This window comes from Ammospiza caudacuta, chromosome Z (genome assembly GCF_027887145.1).
Source record: "Ammospiza caudacuta isolate bAmmCau1 chromosome Z, bAmmCau1.pri, whole genome shotgun sequence".
NCBI lineage: Eukaryota > Metazoa > Chordata > Aves > Passeriformes > Passerellidae > Ammospiza > Ammospiza caudacuta.
In genome coordinates this window covers 86,760,456-86,783,688 of record NC_080632.1, presented here as the reverse complement: position 1 = coordinate 86,783,688, position 23,233 = coordinate 86,760,456, and positions in this window count along the sequence as shown.

Sequence of the window (23,233 nt, the reverse complement as noted above, 5' to 3'; positions counted from 1 at the left end):
CAGAGTTCGGTGTTTTTTATTCAGCCTTCTAGTGTGTCTGGAATAAATTGGGAGGGAGAGGGGAAATAAATGCCTTTCAATAGAAGGAGGGTTGGTGAATATAATCAGCGTAGTCATATTTAGGGAACACCCTGGGGACGTGTAATTGGAAGGTAAGATAGCCCTGTATATAATGTTATGGTAGGCTGTCAGCAAGTGGCTGTGTTCCAGACAGACATCCAAGACATTTTCTTCAGTGCGTGAGCCAGTGCTCAGTGTGGGGAGGACAAGCTGTGGTGATATTGGCTTTGTATTATGTCCAGCTCTGCAGAGGATCCAGCGCCTTGGAGAAGATATTTAAGAATGCATTTGCCTCTTGCCTGCCTGCTTTGCTCTGAGCTTTTCCAGTGAGGCATTTTGGCTGGTGTAAATGTGTAAGGACAGTGAGCAGGTCCAGATTTGGGGGCTGATTTTTGCTGCACTGGAAGGGCAGCCTGGGAGGTTGCCTGAGGGGCAGCCCTGGGTGGGAGATGGTCTGTACAGTGCTGTGAGTGCAGATGTACAAATAAACACACGCAAAGGAGGTGCCCCCGGGCTCATGTGAATTGGTGAACTTGACAAACAGATGCTTGCTAAGAGGGTCAAATCCATAGGTCTCTGCAATGCCCCCCCTGTGAATAGTTTCCTCTTTAGCAGCTGAGCCCATCACCTGTGTTGAGGGTTTGAGTTTCACACCTCTGCCAAGCTGGACATTTCCTGGCTCTTTGTAAGCAGGAAATCTCTCCTTTCCGTTTTTCTGCACTAGCAGAGATTTGTGGTGATGTGCATGAGCCTCTAATTGGCTCTGTGGATTATGTTTGCAGCACAGAGCCCGTGAGCCTGACCTGGGATCCCCCATCCCTCTGCGGCTCGGGGGAACAGGAACTGGAGAGATCTCTGTACAATGCAGACATTCAATGGGTTTAATATTGCAGCAACCCCAGCTCAGCTTAAATTGCCAGTGCTGAACTCTGCGTCCGTATTTATCAACTTTCTTCTTTATGAATCACTTGCCAAGCTCATATTTGACTCTAAAAATGTCACTAAAATTCATTCATCTCTGGCTGCACTGCATTTCTCTGCAGGTCAGACACCAGCTCCTAAGTGGGATCTGATACTGATTCAAAACACATTGAGGTCCTTCAAACAAATCCTTTTCTTTGAGTGCACCGTAGCAAATCTGGATTTTTAATATATCTGAGGAGAAAAATAACTTCTTTTTCTTTTTGTTTCGGTCTTGCAGATAACCTTACCCTGTAAAATGTGTTGCAAAAGTAGGAAGTGTATCTGCACACATGGTAATTTCTGCGGAAGGGGGGGTCAGTGTTTATTGTGAGGCTGCTCTGGGATGAATGAATGAGTATTAAACAATGTAATACAAGTATTTGGGGTTACTGTGAGTCAGTGAACTCCATTGCAGCATAGGTAACACCTCAGGCCCTCTCTTCCAATAGGAAAAAGAATTTCACAGGGCAAAATCAGGAGAGTCTGTCGACCAATGAACGTGTGCTCTGGGAGTGAGTCACATTCATAAAGAGTTTCAAGTTTGTGGTCTGGCAGATCCTGGGAGATGATTAAACCCACATAAAAGACCTTTATTAATACAGTTTCTATAGTTCTGCACCAATCTTAGTGCAGATGGAGCAAGAGCATAAGGATGGAGGGGGGGAATTACTTACCCATGCTGGCAGCGTGAGTCACTGCCACGCTGGGTGGAACACACTCCTATTGCTCCGTGGGCTCTGCATACTCTCTTATCTACAAATTCCTATCTGGGACACATGCAGAAGCTTAGGTAGCTGCAGTGATAGGCCCACAGGATTTTTAGCTGCAGTGTTTACCCCGGGTTGCTTTGAAGCATGTTCCACCTCCTGCTCCCTGATACCCAGCCTGGCCAGGATGGTGACCCTGGGACCCCATCACTGCTCAGCACTGGGATAAAACAGAGGGGCAGGTCAGCCCCAAGAGCTTGTCCAGGGTTCTCCTGCAGTGGTGCCCACCTCTGCATGGACTCCTGACAAGATGCTTGTTGGGTCTCTCCTCCCACCACCGGGAGCAATTCACAGATTTATGGAATCCTCGTCCTGGGTTTGGAATAATTTGTCTTCATTTTTAGTATTGATAAGATTTATTCTCAATGTTTCTATGCCTGGAAGTCTTCTGTTAAAGAAAATGTTTCTCATTATCAGCTGTGAGATTGCCAGGTCTGGGAAGTATTTCTGGCTTATATTACTGTACTGGTGTACATGAGACATCCCGGAACCAAAGATGATGAGATCCCTGTTTTATCTGTAGGAAAAGATATTACTGGGTACAGGGGGCTGCAGCCCCATCCAAAATTGTGTAATCTGTCACTAGACCCTCTTCTCCATGAGACTTCATAAATAAATGAATTGGGCACCCAGCATGGGGATGCCTGGGGGTACCTGTCCATGTTCTGCACCCTCCTGAACTGCCCAGGCCAGAGCAGGAGAAAAGGGTGATTCTGACACACCTGAAAGTGCAGGAATAATGATGGGGAGGGGGGAAGAGGGGCAAATTACAGAATGACAGCCTCTGGGCATCAGGTCAGAAGTGGATTTGTGGTAAAGGAGGGAGAGACCCACACGGTGTTTGGCTGAACCAGAGGACTTCTGGGATGGGAGCTGCCTCCCTCATCTTGAGGAAAACTGCTTGAGATAATTTCCCAATAGAATTTGATGAAGATTTCTTCAGGGAGTGAAAGCATTTAACAAGGTTTGTCCCATCCCTGTGTGTTTTTGAGGGCCTGTAAAACAGATTTGCTCTTCTCTACCTAAGGTGGGTCTCCAGAAGGCAGAGAGGTCTGTGGCTCTCACACACTCCTGTAGAGCTGTGAGTAGGACAACCTTTCTGTTCCATAGCCTTTGATCTACTAACAGCTCTTGCCTTTGCCTGAAATCAGTGTTTTCCCCCCAATACCACCATCCCACCACAAGCTGAGGAGAACAGGAGGATGCCACAGGACACTGGGCCCTTGCAGACCTGGGGCAAATATGTCCTCTGCAGCTGCTCACCCTGCTCAGGGGCTCCTCAAGGAGGTGCTTTCACATTTCATCCTCTGTGGCAGGAGGGAAAAGGACCCTTTTGTCACCGTGCCCACGGGCTGCTCTGCCAGGCCAGTTGTTTTGCCAGTGACAGGAGCAGATCCCAGATCTGTCCACCTTATTCCTACCTGAGTACACCCTGCAATTTTCTGCCTAGGTAAATAATCCCACACCAGCTTCAGGAAGGGCCGTCCCAGACTGAACTAAATATTTCTACAAGCAAATACTGCTCTAGTATTTTTGGCATGAGACTTGATATATAAATGAATTTGCTGTTCCTCAGGATCACGTCCACCTCTCTTGCGCAGCTGTGCCAGGCTGGATGTTATCCTGAGCTTTACCAGCACTGAAGTAAATCATTTCCTATCACATTTATGTATTGAGAAGAATCTTCTCAGCTCTTTAGCTTCCTGCTGAAGAGTCAAAGTGTGGCTGGTCTCAGCCATACCTGCTGGTGTCTTTGCATTTTTAGGACTTTTTATATGGAAAGGAGCTAGAAAATAATTTTCCCAGATCTTCCTTAGAGGAGGAGCTGGTGGCAATGACTGCTTATGGCTCTGCTCCAAAGAACAGAGCAATCCAGCTCATCCCTCATTCAAGTGGAGCTCTGTGCTGGTGTCCTTCAAGGTACAGCGTCTCCTCCCTGGACTGGGGGTCTCCTGCATAAAGAGCTCCTTGGATGGGCCCAGATGGGTTGATGCAGCCCATCATCAAAGCAAATGATGAATCCAACTCTGCTGCAAATACCAGGGCGGAGAAAGCCCTCTCTAACTCCTGCTTGTGAGTAAAAACAGCAATATTTGTGCTGAGCATGCTCTGCTCTGAGGGCATTGCTACAGCTCAGGCTGCTCCTCGTCTGCTGAGGAGAGAGGAAAAAGGGCACTAAGTCACTCACAGCTGCTTCCCTGTGAGGCTGGGGCAGCTGGGAGGACTTACCCAGGCATGGATCAGCCAGTAGATTTGGCCAATCCCCCATTATCTATCACTCTTCATGCTGGACAGCGCAGGCCTGAGGCAGGGCCTGGTTAGGCCCTTACATGTGGGGCTGGCAGGAGGGGCCCAGGGGCTGGGAATGACCCCAGGCACACCAGGACCTCACTGGGACACATCTCCTGTGTCCTGGGGACAGGAATGATCCCAGACACATCAGGACCTCATTGGGACAACATTTCCTCCTGTGGTCTGGGGACAGGAATGACCCCCAGGCACACCAGAACCTCACTGGGACACATCTCCTGTGATCTGGAGACAGGAATGACCCCAGGCACACCAGAACCTCACTGGGACACATCTCCTGTGATCTGGAGACAGGAATGACCCCCAGGCACACCAGAACCTCACTGGACAACATCTCCTTCTCTGTCCTGGGGTTGGGAATGACCCAGGCACACCAGGACCTTATTGGGGCACTGGGAACAGATCTCTCCCCACAGCTAAAAGTAGCGTGTGCCTGTGCTGCTGTGTCCCAGAGAGGAAAAGGATTGCCCAGAGGGGCGGTGGATGCCCCATCCTTGGAAACAGAATCCCAGAATCACGTGGAATGGAAAAGTCCTCCAAGGCCATCAGGTCCCATCTTGTCACTCAGCCCAGAGCACTCAGTGCCACATCCAGCCATTTCCTGGACACCTCCGGGGATGGGGACTCCAACACCTTCCTGGGCAGCAATTTGCAGTGTTAAATCACCCTTTCTGTAAAAATATTCCTCTGAATATTCAACCCAATCCCCTCCTGGTACAGTTTGAGGCTGTGAAACATTCAAGTCCAGGTTGGACAGGGCTTGGAGCGCCCTGGGACAGTGGAAGGTGTCCCTGCCCATGGCAGGGGGTGGGATGGGATGGGATTTAAGGTCCCTTCCAAGCCAAACCATCCTGTGATCCTATAAAGGAGGGTGGTTGTTGAGGCACCCCACCAATCCCCAGAGGATGGGGAGGGTCCCAGCGAGACCATGAACCAAATGTGCCATTTGGGAGGCAGGGCCTGCCTGCCCCAAGCTGGAACAAGCCGTGTTTTACCCAACAGGTTGTTGCTGTTTGCATAAGGTGGGTGTTACAGGAATGTACCTGGTGCCATTAAAGCATCCTGCCCTGCAAGCTGGGAAAGGCTGCTGAGGTCCCCACTGCCTCTCCAGATTCTCAACTGGAGTTTATCTCCAGATCTTTGACTTTGATTTTATCATTGCACAAGCATTCAGAAGGAAACCCCACTATGAAAATTTTCCCTGAGTAAATTTTGCTAAACTACATGATTTTTTTTTCCTGGTGAATTTATGCTGCTGATAGGCAGAAAAATTTGCACTGTTTCATCTTCTGAGAAAGTTTCAGAGCCCTCATTTGGGAGGGGGATTTTACAGAGAGAATTCAGCAGATATGGTCGTGCAGTGACAGAAGAGGCTCTCAAAGAGGCTGAGACACTTCTCATTTCCTTGAAATGTTAGCTGGGGAATTTGCTTTGCTGCCTTCAGCAGCTGCTCTTTAAAGGAAGTCCCCAGTGCAATCCCATATCAGTGAAACATTAAAAAAAATCTCTTCTGGGTCTTGGTCCCATGCCTGGGCAATGTGGGATGTGTGGCCTTGAGGAGAACCAGCCTTTCACATGCGTGTTCAGAAAACACTTTTTAAAAAGCCTATTCATGTAATTAAGTTTTGCTGGTTGAAGCCTATTAAAACCAAACTTTAATTTTGCCATTAGGAAGAAATTCACATCTTCAATCACGATTTTTCCTCATTTATCTTTTTTTTCTCCCTCTCTACATGTCTCTGTAGATAGACATTGTTTCTGGGTAGATGCTTTTTGCTTTTCAGTTCTGGCTGACCCATGGCTTGACAATACAAAATTGTTGATTCTAATGATCTACCTTAGAATGGTTAGAAACTCATCTGATTAGAAACTCTGCAGCCTAATCTTCAATTAATGAGGTACCAGGAGGTAATACTTTTGTTGAAATAGACACTTTGCAATCATTTTGCTGCCCCCAGAATAAAATTGAACTAGAATTCATTAGAAAATTCATTAATTTTGATACTTTGAAGATGAAGAACCATTTTTTGGGTTGTTGGTGCTATTATTCTCTGATTTTATGGATTTAGAAGGATTTAGTTCTAAAACAAATAAAACCTGGAAAAAAGTAATTTTGATCTTGATTTGTTGGCTAGTTATTTTCCAGGGAAGTTGCACGAACTCTTGCATGATAACGTTCAAAAGAGAAACTGAAAATATTCCTTCCCAATAGCTCCTTATGGTTTTTTGTGATTATACTACGGAAAAATACAGCAGAGGGAGGACTACAAGAGCTGTGGAGGAGGCAATTAATTGTAGTAGTTCTTAGAGGTCTTGAACATTGCTACGACCCAGCTCTAGAAATGAAAGTGCCTCCTGGAGTGCCCTCTTCACCTCTGCCTTTTAGAGGCATTTCAGTTGTGTGTCAGCCTCAGCCTTGGCTCTTTCTCCTATTAAATTAAATAAAAGTTATTTTTCCTATCTCTTCTTCCCCACAGAAAGCTGTTTGAAACCTCCTTGCTTGTTTGAAACCCTGGGTTCAGGGAGGCCTGATTAACTTTTCACCCCCAAGCTGTTTGAGCACTGCTTCCCCAGCACCCACCAGAAACAGCTTCTGGTTTTATGCTGGGGACAGTTACATTTTTCCTATAAGAACAGAAGCCCAAAGTTAAGTTTTTAAAGATACCACTGAACACTATGAACCTGAGGGGGTGTCAGGAGTGAAGAAGAGTGAGTCAACCCTGACCCCATTTATTTTTGGCCCTCATGGAAGGTGCCAGCCTGCTTTGGACACGCAGGGTTCAGCTTGGCTGTGCTTCCAGTTTATAAAGATGCACAAGGAAAACAGAGGGGTCTTCTTAACTGTCTGATGCCTGCTAAGTGGTTGTGAAGGCTCCTTGGGCTTGCTTCCAGCTCTGCAGGGGGCTGTGATGGTGCTGATGATTTTTAGCACACGAAGCTGTAACGTGTGGTTTCTGTATGGAATGGGAACATTGCCGACATCCTGTCCAGGAGGGGAAAACCCCAACCCCACACAGACCAGATATTCAGTGGTCCTGTGCCACCTTTGTTGAACAAATATGGAATAATTTTGGGGTTTAGTACATTGTATTGCTTTCAAAGGGAATCTCCAGCAGCACAAGGAGCTGGAGCTGCTGCAGCCAGTGCAGAGGAGGCCATGGAGCTGCTGCCAGGGCTGGAGCCCCTCTGCTCTGGAGCCAGCCTGGCACAGCTGGGGCTGTTCAGCTGCACCAGAGAAGCTCCAGGGACACCTCAGAGCCCCTGCCAGGGCCTCCAGGGGCTCCAGGAGAGCTGCACAGCCCCTGGGGACAAGGCAGGCAGGGACAGCACCCAGGCAATGGCTCCCACTGCCAGAGGGCAGGCACAGATTTTGGCACATTGGGAATTAGGAATGGCTGGCTGGGAGGGTGGGCAGGCCCTGGCCCAGGGTGCCCAGAGCAGCTGTGGCTGCCCCTGGATCCCTGGCAGTGCCCCAGGCCAGGCTGGATGGGGCTGGGAGCAGCCTGGGACAGTGGGAGGTGTCCCTGCCATGGCAGGAGTTTTAGAACAATATGGACTTTAAGCTTCCTTCCAACCCGAACTGTTTTAGAATTCTTTTATAAAGTGCCCCAAGCTATTACTTAGCTGTAGTTTGACTTCCAGAACATATTGAAAATGTTGACATGTAAAATCACTTTTTACCCTGTTAAAACTCAAGGAATAATGTCATTCTCGTAAAGCTCACTGATTCATTCAGCTTGAACCCAATTGTTGTAAAAGGAGATAGCAAGGGTTGAAGGTATCAGAGAGGGGAGGTTTTATTGAATATGCATCTCTGGAGAATGTGCAGCAATTTGGACATGGACCAGTGACATCTCTGCATTGGCCAGTCCCATTCTGGCCTCTTGACCCAACTAATAAACAGAGAAGGTGAGGGGTAGGTTACATACCTAAGATGTAGTTGTTGAGTTGAAGACTAATGGATTTTTCTGGGCAGGAAATGAGGAATAGACCAAACAGGTGACATCCTAAGAGCATGCTGCTTCCTGGAGTTGCATGTGAAAACGCAGTGTTCTCTTGACCATGTGATAAATTAGGTATTTCTGCATAAAATTATCTGCTGGGGCTTGGTGGAACTGAAAGACCTTTTGTGGGATAGGTGTTTCACATCAAGACATATTGCAGGCAGTGAACTGAAACAGAAAGAGCATTTAAAAGCTGAAAACCAGCTCTGAGCAGTATCAGTGGTGCCACACACAGCATTAGCTGTGATTTGGTTGAACCTTTTCAGGGAGGCACTCGAGCCCAGGAGTGTACAGAGGCATGGGTGGGCAAGGGTGATGCTCTTGCTGAGCAGTGTCAAGCACTGCACCTTTCTGAGGCTCCTGTGTCTTGCTACAGGTCAGAGACATTTCTTCAGTTTTTGGTCACTGGAGAGACCTTTTTCACTCCCATACATGGTCAGCAGCAGCTCATGACCCAGATGGTGTCTGATATGAATCACAGAATACCCTGAGCTGGAAGGGACCCACCAGGATCACCCAGTGCAGCTCCTACCCCTGCACAGACCCCCCAGCAATCCCACCCTGTGCATCCCTGGCAGCGCTGTCCAAAGGCTCCTGGAGCTCTGGCAGCCTCGGGGCTGTGCCCATCCCTGGGGAGCCTGGGCAGTGCCAGCACCCTCTGGGGAAGAGCCTTTCCCTGAGATCCAACCTAAACCTCCTGGCACAGCTCCAGCCGTGCCCTGGGTACTGGGACCTGATGACACAAACCCAGATGAAATATTTATAAAAGCACATTCACAGTTTGCATTTTCTGAACAATCAACTACTGATTTAGGCGTCCTGAATTACACTCCAGAGGCTGCCAGCCCTCTTGCTGCAGATGGATTACATCCCAACTGGAACACTAGTGACAGCCTCACCACCCTTCATGCCAAAACCAAAAATGGGCTTTGGAGTCAGCTCTTCTCTGAAGACCCTCCCTCCATTCCCTCCCAAAAGCCTTTAGCTTTCTTGTGCAGGCCTGCAGGTCACAGGGAGCAGAGATCAAAGCTGTTCCTCAGGGACCTCTTGCAGACCTTGTTGAAGCCAACCTCAATGCCTATCACAGCAGTATTTTGGGGAGGTAGCACAGTGGTTTCAAGCCCCCATAGCCCAGTCTGAAGAGCCTCCAACCCCAGGGTGGGAGAACACCTTGTTATGTCTCAGCTCACGCTGACGCAGTTGTAACTAGACAAGACAGATTAAAGGGTACATGAGGCTGAAAAAATAGATTTGCAGCAAAGGAATGAGATAAAAGAAGAAAACCCAAGGAATCTTACTCACGTTATGGTTAATTACACAGACGGTGCTTAGCTGACTCAGCTCTTTGGCTGAAACCTGTTCCTTTTTTGCTAGAAAGAAGCTAGAATTGCCTTCTCCTTCCTCCAGTTACTAAGACAGATCCCACATCTTTGTTTCCTCTCCTCTGGAAGAGGAAAAATGTGACCCTTCCCATTAATGAGCCCAAGTTCAAGTCCACCTGGTTCTGTGTGTGTTTGCTCAAAAAAAACTTCACTCCTTAGTCTCTGTGACAGGTTGGTGGGACAGTGCATGGACTTGGGAGAGTGAAATCCTGTTCTTTTCAAGGCTCTCTGCAAGTGTTTCCATCCTTGTTAGCACTTCACTGGCCTCTGGCTGCTCTCTCCCTTTTCAGCTGTGTCCAGATGTGTCAGTAAGACTCCTCACATCTCGAGAATATCCCATCTTTTCTAGCTGAGCTATAAGCTTTTTTTGGTTGGAAGCACTTTATGGTGAAGTCCACGGGGGGATCTGTGCAAGGTAAGGAGAGGAAATGTGCTGCCCAGAGGTGCTCCCCTACACAAGGCCAAATGTCCCGTGGGAAGCAGTCACAGGCTCAGGAAGTCATGAGAGTTGAAAATGCTGGCCGTAGGGTTCAGCTCCATTAGGCTAAAAATTAACAGAGACGTGTGGAAACCTCAGCCCACATCTGCACTGAGTGAAGGTTTCCAGCTGAACAAATCCCTGACGTGGTCTGGCAGCTCCATGGGTTCACTGGAGGCTTGGTAGGTGTGTTCAGAGTTGCTTTCCAGCACTCCCCAAAATTATGTGAGACAAGCAACCAACCCCTCTGTGCTGTGGCACTCCAGCCTTGTCCTCTCCTGACATCCTCACCGCCAGCAAAACAGGGAGCTAAGGCATGAACAGTGAGGGTAAAGCACTTGACTTGAAGAGCAGTGGGGTTTGAGATGGAAAACTCAGTGCTGGTGATGCAGGTAGAGGCCATCACAGACACAGAAGTGCCTGGGATGACCTCCTGGTGAGGCTGTGTGCATCTGCTGGTGTTTACCCTGCATCCAAAGGCGAGCTCTCACTCGCGGCTGTGTGAAGAGGGCTGTGTGCTCCCAGGAGACGGCCACTCAGCTGTCAGGTGGAGATGCTGCGAAAAAAACCCAAAAAATGAACTTGTTTATAAGGCCTCATTTGGAAGTTTTTCCAGCAGGGTAAACACAGACAGGGTGTCCTCAAAAGTCTTGACCCAGCCGTCCCCAAGGGCTGTGCCTTTGGGGTGGCTGAACCGGACATCCCCGAGCTGGAAGAGGGGGCTGGTTTGGGGAGGAGCACCATGGCACTGAAATGGATTCTTTTTCCACGTGAGAGGAAACATTTCACATTTCACCCTTTCAATCTTTTGGTGATTAATCCAAAGAGGAATTTTTTTTGGTGCCACCTGCATCTCTAGGGAATCCCCAGAAGCATTCCAGTTTGCTGGAACCTGCCTAGCACCCAGAGCCATTCTCACATCACGCCAGCTCCATTCTTTCCCCCTGCAATCCATTATCCTGTACGTGCCTAGCTGCCTTCATGCTTTGCCTCCCAACATCATTTACATGAGAGGAAAATTAGCAGCTTGAGTAATTATGAATAACTCACATGAGACAAAGGGGCCTTGAGGCTGAATGTAGGCAGCCAGAACGTCTGGCATTTGCAGACCTTCCACGGCCAGGAAAGGATCCTTTTTCTTTCCTTTGGAGTTTCTCAGGAATGCCCAGGGGTTTAGGAACCCACATCCCATTGGTGTGTGCCAGGAGGCTGCTGTGGACAAGGGGAGAGCAGATCTTCCAGGTGTCCATGCTGGAATTTGGTCTGGCTCAGGTTTGTGGTCCCCTTTCTGGTGGCCATGGGCAGAGCCCAGCCATGAGCCCACTGCTCACATCTCCAAGATATTCTGAGAGCAGGGAGCCAGATTCAAGCCCTGCTCATCCCTGCTTGAGGGCTGGGCAACCCTTGGTTTAAAAGAAAAAAAATCAGAGCTGGAGTTGGTGTTTCCCAGATTGAAGGGAAAACTCCCACATCATGGAGATTGGGTGCTGCTGGGCTGGGCTCAGGACAGCAGCTGTTGCTAGTAAAAATAATGGTTGTTTTTACTAGGAAAAAACTACTCACAGACAGCAGAATAAGGAATTCCACTTGAGCAGAAGCTGCCTCTGAATACCAAAATATAAAAATAAATCTTAAAAGGACTGCCTGTAAACACTTAGTGGTGTGGTCTGCAAGGCCCAATGAAAATAAAGGAATCCATTTCAGTTTTTGCATATATTTTCATCCCTACTTGCCTGAAAAGCAGCTTGCTGTTGCTTTAAAAACATTAAAACACATGTAAAATACATTAGGCTTGTGGACAGTTTTCCAAGGGGTGTCACCCCAATGTCCCAGGAGTAACCATACCTGTGCCTTGGCAAGTTCCTGTGTTGAAAAGCCTTAAGGAACAGAGCTGGTCTATTTTTTTTAAATGAGGTTCAATTTTGAGGAGCTCACATCAGGACAAGCACGCTGGCCCATGCAGGGTCATTGTCCAGGGTCCCAGCAGAGCCAGACTGAGGTGACCATCCCATTTTAACTGCAGCCCACCACAGCCACCACAGCCTCTTCTTTCTTCTCTTCTTCCCTGTCATAAAAAGAGTGAAGTGCTTGTCCCACCATTTATGCTTGGAAAAGGTCTGGATCTGAAACTGTGCACTTCCCACTTGGAAACCGATGATGTTTAACAGCCTGCTGCTTTTCAGTGCTACTCCCCCAACGTGTCATGCATGGGATGACACATTTCAAGAGCGTGGCTTTTTTTCCGTGCATCACAAGACCTATTTGCATTTATTTTTCTCAAATATGGCTTCTGATTGTTTCCAGATCCTTCAAAAAAATTTTTTTTTCCCTGTTACTGTTTTCTTATCATTTTGATATTCTTCAAGGCCAGGCTGGGCGGGGCTTGGAGCAGCCTGGGATAGTGGACCCTGCCCAGGGCAGGGGTGAAATGAGATGAGATTTAAGGTCCCTTCCAGCCCAGGCCATTCTGTGATCATGTTTGCTCTGCCAGGATTACTATTTTATTTCAGCTGTCACAGTTTTGGGGGGATTTTGGTCAGTCTGGCCGACTGCAGCAGGCAGAGGCCAGATAAGAGCTTTGCTTGGCAGAGGTGTTGAGCAGCTTCTCGGTGAGCACAGTTTACTGTACACAAAGACAACAGGGAGAAGAGATTTCCTTCCTTTCCTTTCTCTTTTTTCCTCTTCTTCCATTAGACCTTGTGTCCCAGTGCTGCTGCTTGATGTGTATTTGCTCAAAGATTTATGGTTTTGTCTCTAATTTTCCGGTTCTTCTGTCCTTTTATCAGCTTGCTTCCTAAAAAGAGGGTTTAAACCATTTTTTCTGAGGAGTTTTTTAACTGATTCTAAGAAGGTGAAGGGGGTTCTAATATTTAATCACAGTTGCTTCCATTTTACTTGCAAATTTGAGATGATATAAGGGGGCAGGGAGTTCCCCAGGTTACCCCATGAAGCACTGTGTGAAATCACTGCTGAACCCTTTGACTCACTTTCATTTTGTTCCTCAATATTCCCACTTGATTCCTGTGAATTTTGCCCTCCTCATACCAGCTGCATAAAATCACCAAAAACATCTTCGTGTAATATTTGGGCTCCTTAACAAGTAAGGGTTTGTCTGCTCTAAGTCCTTTGGTATATTTTACATTGTTTTCCCTGCAAAGATAATTTTAAGAAAAGTTGCAGTATTGCAGATACTGAAAGGTCATGGGAACTTCTGGCTAAGATTAGTCCAACTTCTTCCTATCAATGGTTGTAAGTGGCATTGGCATTGTAAAAGGAGTACTGTGGGAGCATTAAAAGACATTTTTTTTCCCAAGTACACATTGAAAAGCACTTTTATCCCATGTCTAGGGCTGGGCACTAACAGGAGCTCTATCACTATGGGCTGATGTTTTCTATTCAGGGGCTTACAGAGAATGCATTGTTCCAAGGGGAGCTGAGCTGCAGAGGTTGGAGCAATTTCATAAGCACAAAATTCCTGCAAGGTGTCTAGGAGGAGCCTTCAGATGGCAGGGAAACCCTATCATAGGGGCTGCTGTGCAAGTGAGCTCTTATTCTGTATAACTCTAAGAACAGAAAAAGTAAAACAAAATCCAACCCAAAGTTTGCGTTCCCTTCACTCTGCTCAGTTTGTCATTACCAGGAGCCAGGCAGAAACCTTGTGTAGTGCAGAACAAGTCCTGTGAGGAGCAGCTGAGGGAGCTGGGCAGGGGCTGAGCCTGGAGCAAAGGAGGCTCAGGGGGCCCTTGTGGCTCTGCACAGCTCCTGACGGGAGGGGACAGCCAGGGGGAACAGGGACAGGAGCAGAGGGAACGGCCTCAGGCCGGGCCAGGGCAGGCTCAGGGTGGGCACAGCAGGAATTTCCCCATGGAAAGGGCTGTCCAGCCCTGGCACAGTGCCCGGGGCAGTGCTGAGTCCCCATCCCCTGAGCCATGGGCATGTGGCACTTAGGGACATGGGTCGGTGGTGGCCCTGGCAGTGCTGGGGGAACAGTTGGACTCGATGGCCTCTGAAGGCTTTTCCAACCCAAATGATTCCGTGATTCCATTAATTTCTCCAAGGATTTACCAACAAACCATCACCTTCCAGCTGGGACCATCCCTCTCTGGTGTGCTGGCTATTAGCAGTACCATTAGCACTGCTGAGATTTACTCAGCAGTGACCCTGGAGGGACATGGACACATCTTTTCATAAACCTTGAGAGGTACAATTCTAATTTGAGCCCCCCACCCAAATGGTTTTAGTTTCTCAAAGGGCTGCTTTTCTTTTTCCTTGGCAGCATCAGGAGCCTTTACAGAGGGAGGGTTGTAGGCTGGGAGCCCTCATCTCCAGGGCTGCATCCAGGAGAGGCTGAGGCCCACCTCTTTAGAGCTCCGTGGGTCATCCTGGGTACAAACACTCCACACTGAGCAACCTGGGCAGATCATTACAGCTGGGTGAGTTTCTCCTCACACTCAGGGGCAAATGTCTTTCTTCCTGGCTTTCCTGTTCCCTCCAGGTCGTTGCTGGCAGCCCAGGCCACAGGTCCTGTGCTTCCTCAGCCCTTACAAAGAGGAGGCAGAAAAAGCTTGGAAGGCACCGCCTTGTGCAGGGGGAGGATGAGAACATCAGGGGATTGCTGAGCACTCTGCCGGGCAGTGACGACAAATGTCCTGACACAACTGCAGACACACGAAGCCATCCCCAAGCAGCATCAGGGCTGGCTGGCACTGAAGAGAGAACAAGCTGTGCTTTTGGAGTTTTCCCTCCTGCAAAGAACAGGCCATTCTTCAGGGAATTCTTCTCACCCTGCTTCCCAAGTGGTGCTGCCCACTGAAAGGCTGGTTTGTGGTGCCAAAGAGATTCCTCAGCAGAAGAAAAGTGTCCAGCTCCTCCTTTCCCTTTCTTCCCTCCTGCCCCCCCAATACCATTCACACACAATAGCTTGGGCCAGGCTGAAGGACACTATTGAGAAAGGTGACGTCTGGAGCTGAGGATACCAAGAAATGCGGGTCTGTTTCCTCCCTGGAAAGGGCTGTCCCATGTGGGTAATCAAACCTTTGGAGAAAGGGAGATTTACTCTTACTTGCCCTTGTCTGGATTCAGCTGCTGGGGTTGATTAGTACCCGTTAATTATTTTCCCAGTCCAGGCACTCATAAGCAGAGATCAAAGCACTCCTCAACCCTCCTTTGGCTAAACCAGAGAGAACCCTTGGACCACAAGATGGATGGAATCTGCTGTGGGCAAGGATCCCAGCTGGAAAATGCCTTCAGTCAGTGCAATAACTAAAAATCTTACCACTCTCTCTGCTGTGGGGATGCCCCAGCCAGAATTGTGAACTCAGAGTGGATATGGTGCATTGAATATGGGTTTTGTTCTTCCTTTTGATACAGAAGCTTGAGAATACTTCTTCTGTCTTACAAAAACTTCTCCAGTCCTTTCATTTATTTTTTTTGCATTGCTACCAGCTTCTTCACTGCAATTGTGTAATCAATGCTATACCAGTACAATACCATTGCATCTGCTTTTTTTTTTTTTCAGCTGAAACCCTCCAGAACACATTTTCCCACCACACAGATAACAACTGCAGCTGGAACTTTCTGTTCAGCTCAGTGAAAATGGGGTTTATCAGAACACCTCTGGCTGGCTGGAAGATCCCAGTGCAGCTCCCCTGCCCTCAGTGAGAACTGCCAGTGGCTGGTGCTGCCCACAGATTTTATCAGCAGGGTCGTGCAGGTGTTTTTCAAAGGATCAATGACTGAAAATATCAATTAGCATTTTAATATTTCCCACCTACAAGGTTAAAAAAAAAAAATGAGAGAGTCGGGGGATAGGGGGTGGGATTAATTCCAAATTCTTGAGATTCCAAAGCAGTGAGTGTCTTTCTTCAAAAGGAGAAGGGAGAGGATGCTGCAGAGGCAGGAAACTGCCTCTCAAGTTGGAAATTTTTATTATTTCCACCCACTCTGATATCTACAGGTATATTCTTTCTCATGTGGGCCAGCTGCAGCCAGGGACATGGATGTTTTTGGTTCCTCTCTGTAGGATTTTTTTTTTCCTGGGAAAAGCATGCCAGCCTCTGTAAGTGCTCTTCAGTGGAAGTTCAACAGCTTTGTTGGTTTTCAGAACGTGTCAAAGGGCAAGAACAGACAAATTCATGCTGTAACACAAATACAAAAACTCTGGGAAATTCAAAGGTGGGTAGATCTGAGGTTCTGCCCCAGGTCCCTTCCTAAATCCTAACAGTTCATCCCTCAGCACAGTGGCTTCTCTCTGGAAAGTCTCCTGCTCCATCACCCAGAGTGTGTGTGCAAGGCTTTGGTGCTCTCACAAGGGTTGTGCTGCCAGTAGGAATATTTTACACCCTGGGAGCCCAGGGCTGGCAGTGGGATATCTTCTGGCTGAGGCTGATATGAACTAACAAACCAGAGCAAATATTTAATTTATATTTAATTACACCCTCAGTAAAACTTTTGTGGGGTGTGTGGCTGCTTGAAATGTAAACCTGAATTTCATTTTTCATTACTTTCATGTGAAGAAATTAGGAAACCACTCACAGTGTGATGTGTGGGACAAAAACGTGGCCCAGAACAGGGTTGATATATAGTGGTGTCCTGCAATGCTAGTTTTTACCCCCATTAATTTCAGAGAGTGAACACTACACAGTTCTGGCATTCTCTCTAGGAACCACCAACGAAACACAACTGGAACTGGTCTGGAGCATTCCTCATAAGTATTTCTTAAACAGGCACCAACAGGCCAAATAAATTCACTTGTACTTATCAATAAAAACAACTTTGTGGCAGCAGCAAACAATCTGATGTTGTCTTTTATGGTGAGAGGATGAGATCATTTGCATGCCAAACAGAATGGGTGAGGTTAGATGAAATGAAATTAACTAAAACTCTCTTTCCATAGAGACAAGGATACAAAAACTACTTGATTGTGTTTTCTAAGCCAACTTCTACTTGGCTTTCTTTGCTTGTCTATAGAGGATGAGAGAACTGTGGCAAAACTAAGTGATTCTTCTGTCCATGGTGGCAAACTGGCAGTTGTTGGTCAGGAGGGTGATGGTGTGAATCAGTGGTCATGGTCCATCTGTTAAAGCCATCACAGGATCCCAGGACAGCCCCACTCGGGCACCTCCTCAGTGCCTTAGGGAAATGTACATGGAGCAAGGTAGGAAAGGGCAGCTCCAGGACACTGCTGTGGCCCAGCCTGTGGAAATACCAGCCCCAGGGAAGCTTCTGGTCATTTTGGGTGTTTGGGAGCTGCAAACACCAAGAAAAGCTGAACAGCAGAGAAAAGGCTGCTTTGGCTGATGGGCACCAAAATCGTTGCATTCTTACCATGGCTATGGTCCTCCAGGTTAACAATCCTGCTGTTTCATCCTTTCTGGAGGCTAAAGGCAGTGTTCTCCAGGTAATAAATATGTGTTTGCCTACAGGAGCAAGCAGGAGCCTTGTAGCTCCCACATGGCTGTGGAAAACCATTCCTGAATGTCCTGAACCCAGGGCTCCATTTCTGTCCCGAGTAGTCCAGAAAATGCCAAGGGCTGTCAGTATTTGAGGTTTTGGCTTAGCCAAGGGGTAAGAAACTTGATGGTCCTCACAAAAAAACAAGTCCATAGCAGAGAATTTGGCTCCCATGGGGAGTTCGGTTGGACATGAGGAAAAATTTCTCCACCAAAAGGGTTGCCCAACCCTGGCCCAGCTACCCAGGGCAGTGGTGGAGTGCCCATCCCTGCAGGGTTTGAAAGCTGTGTGGGTGTGACACCTGGGGACATGGGGCAGTGGTGGTCTTGTTACTGCTGGGGATGGTTGGACTTGATGGTCTCTAAGAGCTTTTCCAACCCAAATATGTCCTTCAGTCTATGACCTGTAACTACCTCACAGAATCACAGAATCACAGAATCACAGAATTTTCAAGACTGGAAGAGACCTATAAGATCATCTAGTCCAGCCGATGTTCTAACTGTTCAGCTAGATCATGGCAGCAAGTGCCACATCCAGTCTTTTTTTAAATTCTTCAAGGGATGATGCCTCTACCACCTCACTGGGTAAATGATTCCAGTTTCTGACCACTCTTTCTGTGAAGTATTTCCTTCTTACTTCTAACTTACATCTAGCTTGACGCAACTTGAGACTGTGTCCTCTTGTTCTATCCGTTATTTCACTGTCATGCGGACACTCCAACCTCAATATTGGATGTTTGAATACTTTAAGGATTCACAGGGTGCAGAGGCTGGTCACAGCGCTTCTCCAGCGCTCATTCCAGGATGGTTTGAGCTGGGTGGCACCAGGCTGGCGCCCCTGGAGCCTGAGGGGAGCAGGGACCCTGCAGACACCCCAGAGCCAGGGTCCTGAGTGAAACCAAAGCTCTGATGAGCACCAAGGGCTGGGCTGTGGTTGAAGCAGATCAAATGTGGGTGCTCTGGGTCCCCCAGGTACTTGTCCTCCCCCAGCTCTGCTGCACGGGTGGTTAAGCTCCTGCACAGCAGCTGCTCAACAGCTGCAGGTTACACTTCACATATGAAAGAAACCCTAAATCTGTGTGAAATTTCCAGTGGTTTAACAGCTGCTGCCTGAGCCAGGCTGTCTGTGTCACACACACGGTGACACTGGAGGGGAAGGAGGCAGGACAGACAGCTGGGAGCAGTCATTTCTCCAGGCACTTAGTTTTAATATGCTTTTGCTCATGTCAGAGCCTTTTCAGTGAAAACATGAGAATGGAGAAGCCTTTGGATTTATTTCCTTCCCTTTTTCTCACCCCCTGCCCCACAGTTGCAGTGAGTTTAGTATGAGTCAAACTCTGTCATTACAGGATTTTTTTTTCTAGGGGGACTTTTTAGTGGGATTCATTGCAACCTTAAATTCTCATTCTTGTGAATGGAGAGAAGTGGTTTCTCCATCCAGGAATGGGCGTTTCAGCTGACTTGGGTATTTGATTTAGACAAAGACAATTTGCTTTGAGACTTCTCTAACTCTAAAGTTACCTTTTTGGAGGAGGCAGCAGTGCTGGGGGTAGATTCCACAATGTGCTGAGTGTCTAGAGAGGAGAAGGTGCTCTGGACAGACAAGACTCTCCTGAAGGAGTGCCACTAAAAAACAGGAAATTGGTTGTGTGCTTTGAAAGAGCCAGGCAGAGCAATTTGTGAGAGGATCTGGAGGGTGATTAAAATATCTACATATTAATAGGCTGTGGTATGACCAACGGCTAACATTGTTTGCCTGTGGAGAGGGAGGGTTTATACCCAGGATGTAGCAGGGAAAAGTCTGGGTTACCAGAAGGGCTTCATTCACCTCAGTCAGCAAAAAAGTGCAGGATAAAATCTGTGGTATTGCTGGGATTTATTTAAAAACACCTGGTGCAAACAGTTGTTTTTATTTCCCAACATTTTGTGCTCCCTCTGCGTTTACAAAAATTAAATGGCCTATTAATTAACAACCAAAACCAGTCCTTAATTCTAGTTTTTACTGAAATTATATTTATGCTAGGAATCCCTTATTTGCTCTCAAATGCAAATTCAGGTTAACCAAAAATTATGTGATTTTTAGCTGTGGGAAGCCCTGCTCTCAGAAGAGGTGATGCCACAGAGTTAAAGCACTTGTGGCACATGCTGAGGATCTCCTGTCTTCCTCACACTGTTTGCCTGAATTTTGGCTGGATTTCCCTGGATTCCATGCCCCGTGGATGTTCTGTGATGCAACATCAGTCTCTGCTCAGATAATAACTACAGGAAGGAATTACTTCTAGCTGGAACAGGGTCTCCTGCAAAAGAGGTGGTGCTCAGCTTGCCTCAGTCTTGGTTGTTCTGGTGGGAGCTGCAACTTGGATTGGAGTTTTGGTGCAAGATCCAAATGGTTTGGGCCAGAGTATTCCTGCACCCCAAGTCTCCCTGGACATCGAGTGGCTACACAGGGATGGGGCATCAGGAAGGGAGAGCAATGGGGAGGCACAGGGAAGACCTTGGGGTGGATATTGTACAACAGTTTGAGTCGGATGGGGCCTTAGGGATCAAGGCTCCCCAGGGTTTGCTGGTTCTGGTGTGTGAAAAGCTGGACATGAGCTGCTGTGTGCCAGAATCACAGCCCAGAAAGTGAAACACTCCCTGGGCTGCATTGAAACAGGCATGGGAAGGTCAAGGGAGGTGATTCCCCACCTCTACTCTGCCCCAAGAGGAGCCACGTGGAGCACTGCACCCAGCTCTGGGGGCCTCAGCACAAGAGAGACGTGGGCCTGCCAGAGAAGGTCCAGAGGAGGCCATGGAGCTGCTGCCAGGGCTGGAGCCCCTCTGCTCTGGAGCCAGCCTGGCACAGCTGGGGCTGTTCAGCTGCACCAGAGAAGCTCCAGGGACACCTCAGAGCCCCTGCCAGGGCCTCCAGGGGCTCCAGGAGAGCTGCACAGCCCCTGGGGACAAGGCAGGCAGGGACAGCACCCAGGCAATGGCTCCCACTGCCAGAGGGCAGGCACAGATTTTGGCACATTGGGAATTAGGAATTGCTGGCTGGGAGGGTGGGCAGGCCCTGGCCCAGGGTGCCCAGAGCAGCTGTGGCTGCCCCTGGATCCCTGGCAGTGCCCCAGGCCAGGCTGGATGGGGCTGGGAGCAGCCTGGGACAGTGGGAGGTGTCCCTGCCCATGGCAGGGGGTGGGAATGGATGAGTTTTAAGATCCCTTCCTACCCAAACCATTCTGGGATTCCATAATCAGTTCATTCCACCCCCCTGCCCTTCCCTTGCCCAGTGCCAGGCTGCTCAGTGTTACCCCAGGAGTAACCTTGCATGCCCCGTGTCCTCCCCAGCAGCTGGGACACAGCTTCAGTGACCACTACCAAATGCTCCACTAGCAGCACAAATTTGGGTTTCCTGGTGCTGGCTGTGGGCTGGGAGCTCCAGAGCTCCTACCCAAGGATGGCTGCACGGGCCCAGGACACTTGGAGGCCCTCAGAGTGGTGAGAGTTGTGCTGGTTCCCAGCTGCTGTTGGACCCATGGATGTGTTCCCCATGGAAGGGATGGCAGAAAACAGGCCTGATCCTTCCAGACTGGGACAGAGCTGGCAGGGAGCCTGCTTTTCCCTTCCCCAGCCCCTGCATGGGCTCTGGCAAGCCACAGCCCTCTCCTTGGCACAACAGGGTAGAAAATAAGATCCCCCCATTGTTCCCTGCTTTGATGACATGGTCACTGTCCCACTGTGGAGCTCAGGGTGTACAGGACACCCCAATCCCTGGGATTGGTCCCATTGAGGGACACAAGTGGGATGCCCCCAGGGATGGCAGGAGACAAAATAAGCTGTTCACTCCTTCCCTTCCCCATCCCTGGGTTATCTCTGCCCAGAAAAGACTGAGCAGAAAATGCCAGGGCTGGATGTGCAATGGTTTGGTTTTGTTGTCTTGTTTTAAACAGCTCCTGTGAACAACTGTTGTGCTCGAGGGGCGGGAAGGGGGGTTACCATGGCAAAATGGGATTTGCTGGGAATGAATAGCTTTCTTTTTCTCCCCTGAAATGAATGGGTTGCTGAGACCTCCCTGCATATGAAGGCTGTAGGTGCTATGCTCGGTGGAATGGACAGCGAGCAATTATCCCCCCCAGCTTCACGTTATCCACAGGCTTCTTAATACAACCCAGTGTTATTACACACAAAAAATGTGATCTCAAGTGTGGATTGAGAGAGACAAAATGTTCCCAGTGGGATCTATCCGTGTCTCTTCCCCAGTCCCCTCTGACAACAGGGATTAGCAGCAATGTTTGCACTGACTGTAACTAGGACATAAAGACCATGGTTCATTTCTTCCCATTCAGCTAATTCTTTACATTGCAGACACTACAGGATCCATTTAGGGGTTGTTTTTTTTTTTTTTTTTTGTCTCTTTTGTGAAAGTAGGTTGGGGTGGGAGGGGGTAAGGGGGAGAAATCTGCCGAAGAAACTGTTGGCATCTCCAAAGAAAAGTATCTTTTCAAGCCTCAGGCTGCAGCCCTCAGCCCTCCTCTGCCGGGGATGAAAGAAGCCGCAGTGCACATCTGATGTGATGGCATTCACAGACAGCCTCACTTTTAGGTGAAGGCCACCATATATTTGCCAAGAATGGCAACTTTTAAGAAATAAAGTGATTTAAGCTGGCAGATTTGACCTCCCATATCAAGCTCTGGGATATTTTTTTTTTTTTTTAAGCAAATGGGAGCGCTTGCTCCCAGCAATCTCTCATTCCTGACACGTTCCCACCTCTAAAGCAAACTACAGCACCAACTTTAGGTATGTTTTTTTTTCCAGGAGAGCTTTGGGAGGCAGAGTTTGACCACATGGGAAGAGTTGGGCCAGAACCCCATGGTGAATATTTTTGCCAGCTACACAATCCCTAATATGCACAAATGAACAGTGTTCATGTTTTGGTCCCATTTGGAAGAAAGCTTCACCAGCAGCCAAAACCTGAGTTGTGGGACACGAGCTTTTTTCTGTGCAAAAGAAATGGAAAATGCCATTTTGTGCTGCACAATCTCATCACCAGCTCAGTCTGTCTGGGGAGGGGACAGAGGGGCAGGGACCCTTGGAGCACCCATGTGCAGGGTCTGGACCTGGTCCATCCCTCCTGTGGGGCAGGGGAGAGATGGTTGATGTGGCCAGCATGCCTCTGGCTAATCCAGGAACATGCACTATCTGCTCCAGTGCCATCCATCAATCTTGCCTTAACAGACAAGTCCTGCTGACTCACAGCAGGTTCAGGGGAGGTTACGTGGCAGGAGTGAAGGATTATGAGATGAAAGAGGAACTCATAAATCTTTCTGAGGTGAAGGGCAGTGTGCCACAGGCAGTGCAAGGACACGGTGACCCACCTCTGCCCTGTGATCTCTCCCTCCTCACTGATACAGGCAAATGCTGTAGAAATAAAAGCTCCAGAGCCAAATTCAAAATACTGATTGTGAGGGCTTATTTCCTTATTTGATTTCAAACGTTGAATCTTGGAGATGAAAAGTGTGCAGAGGAGACACACCTCTCGTCTGAAATCTGGTCAGCACCATCACAAGCCATAACCCTTGCAAGGATTAACCCAGAGCTGTGCACAGACAAGAGAGAGGAAAAATGACCTAAAATTGCACCCTGCTTCTCAGGTGACCCCAGATAATGTGCCCCAAATGTGTGTGATGATATATCTACTGCCTATCACCTCCATTCCTGGCGTGGGGAGAGAGAGCAGATGAATCTGAGCTGAATCTGAGCTGTCCTTGGGGGGAACACAGACTTGCCAAGGCCTTCAACACATGTTTTGGAGAGCAGTAATGCATGTGCTCAGAGTGCA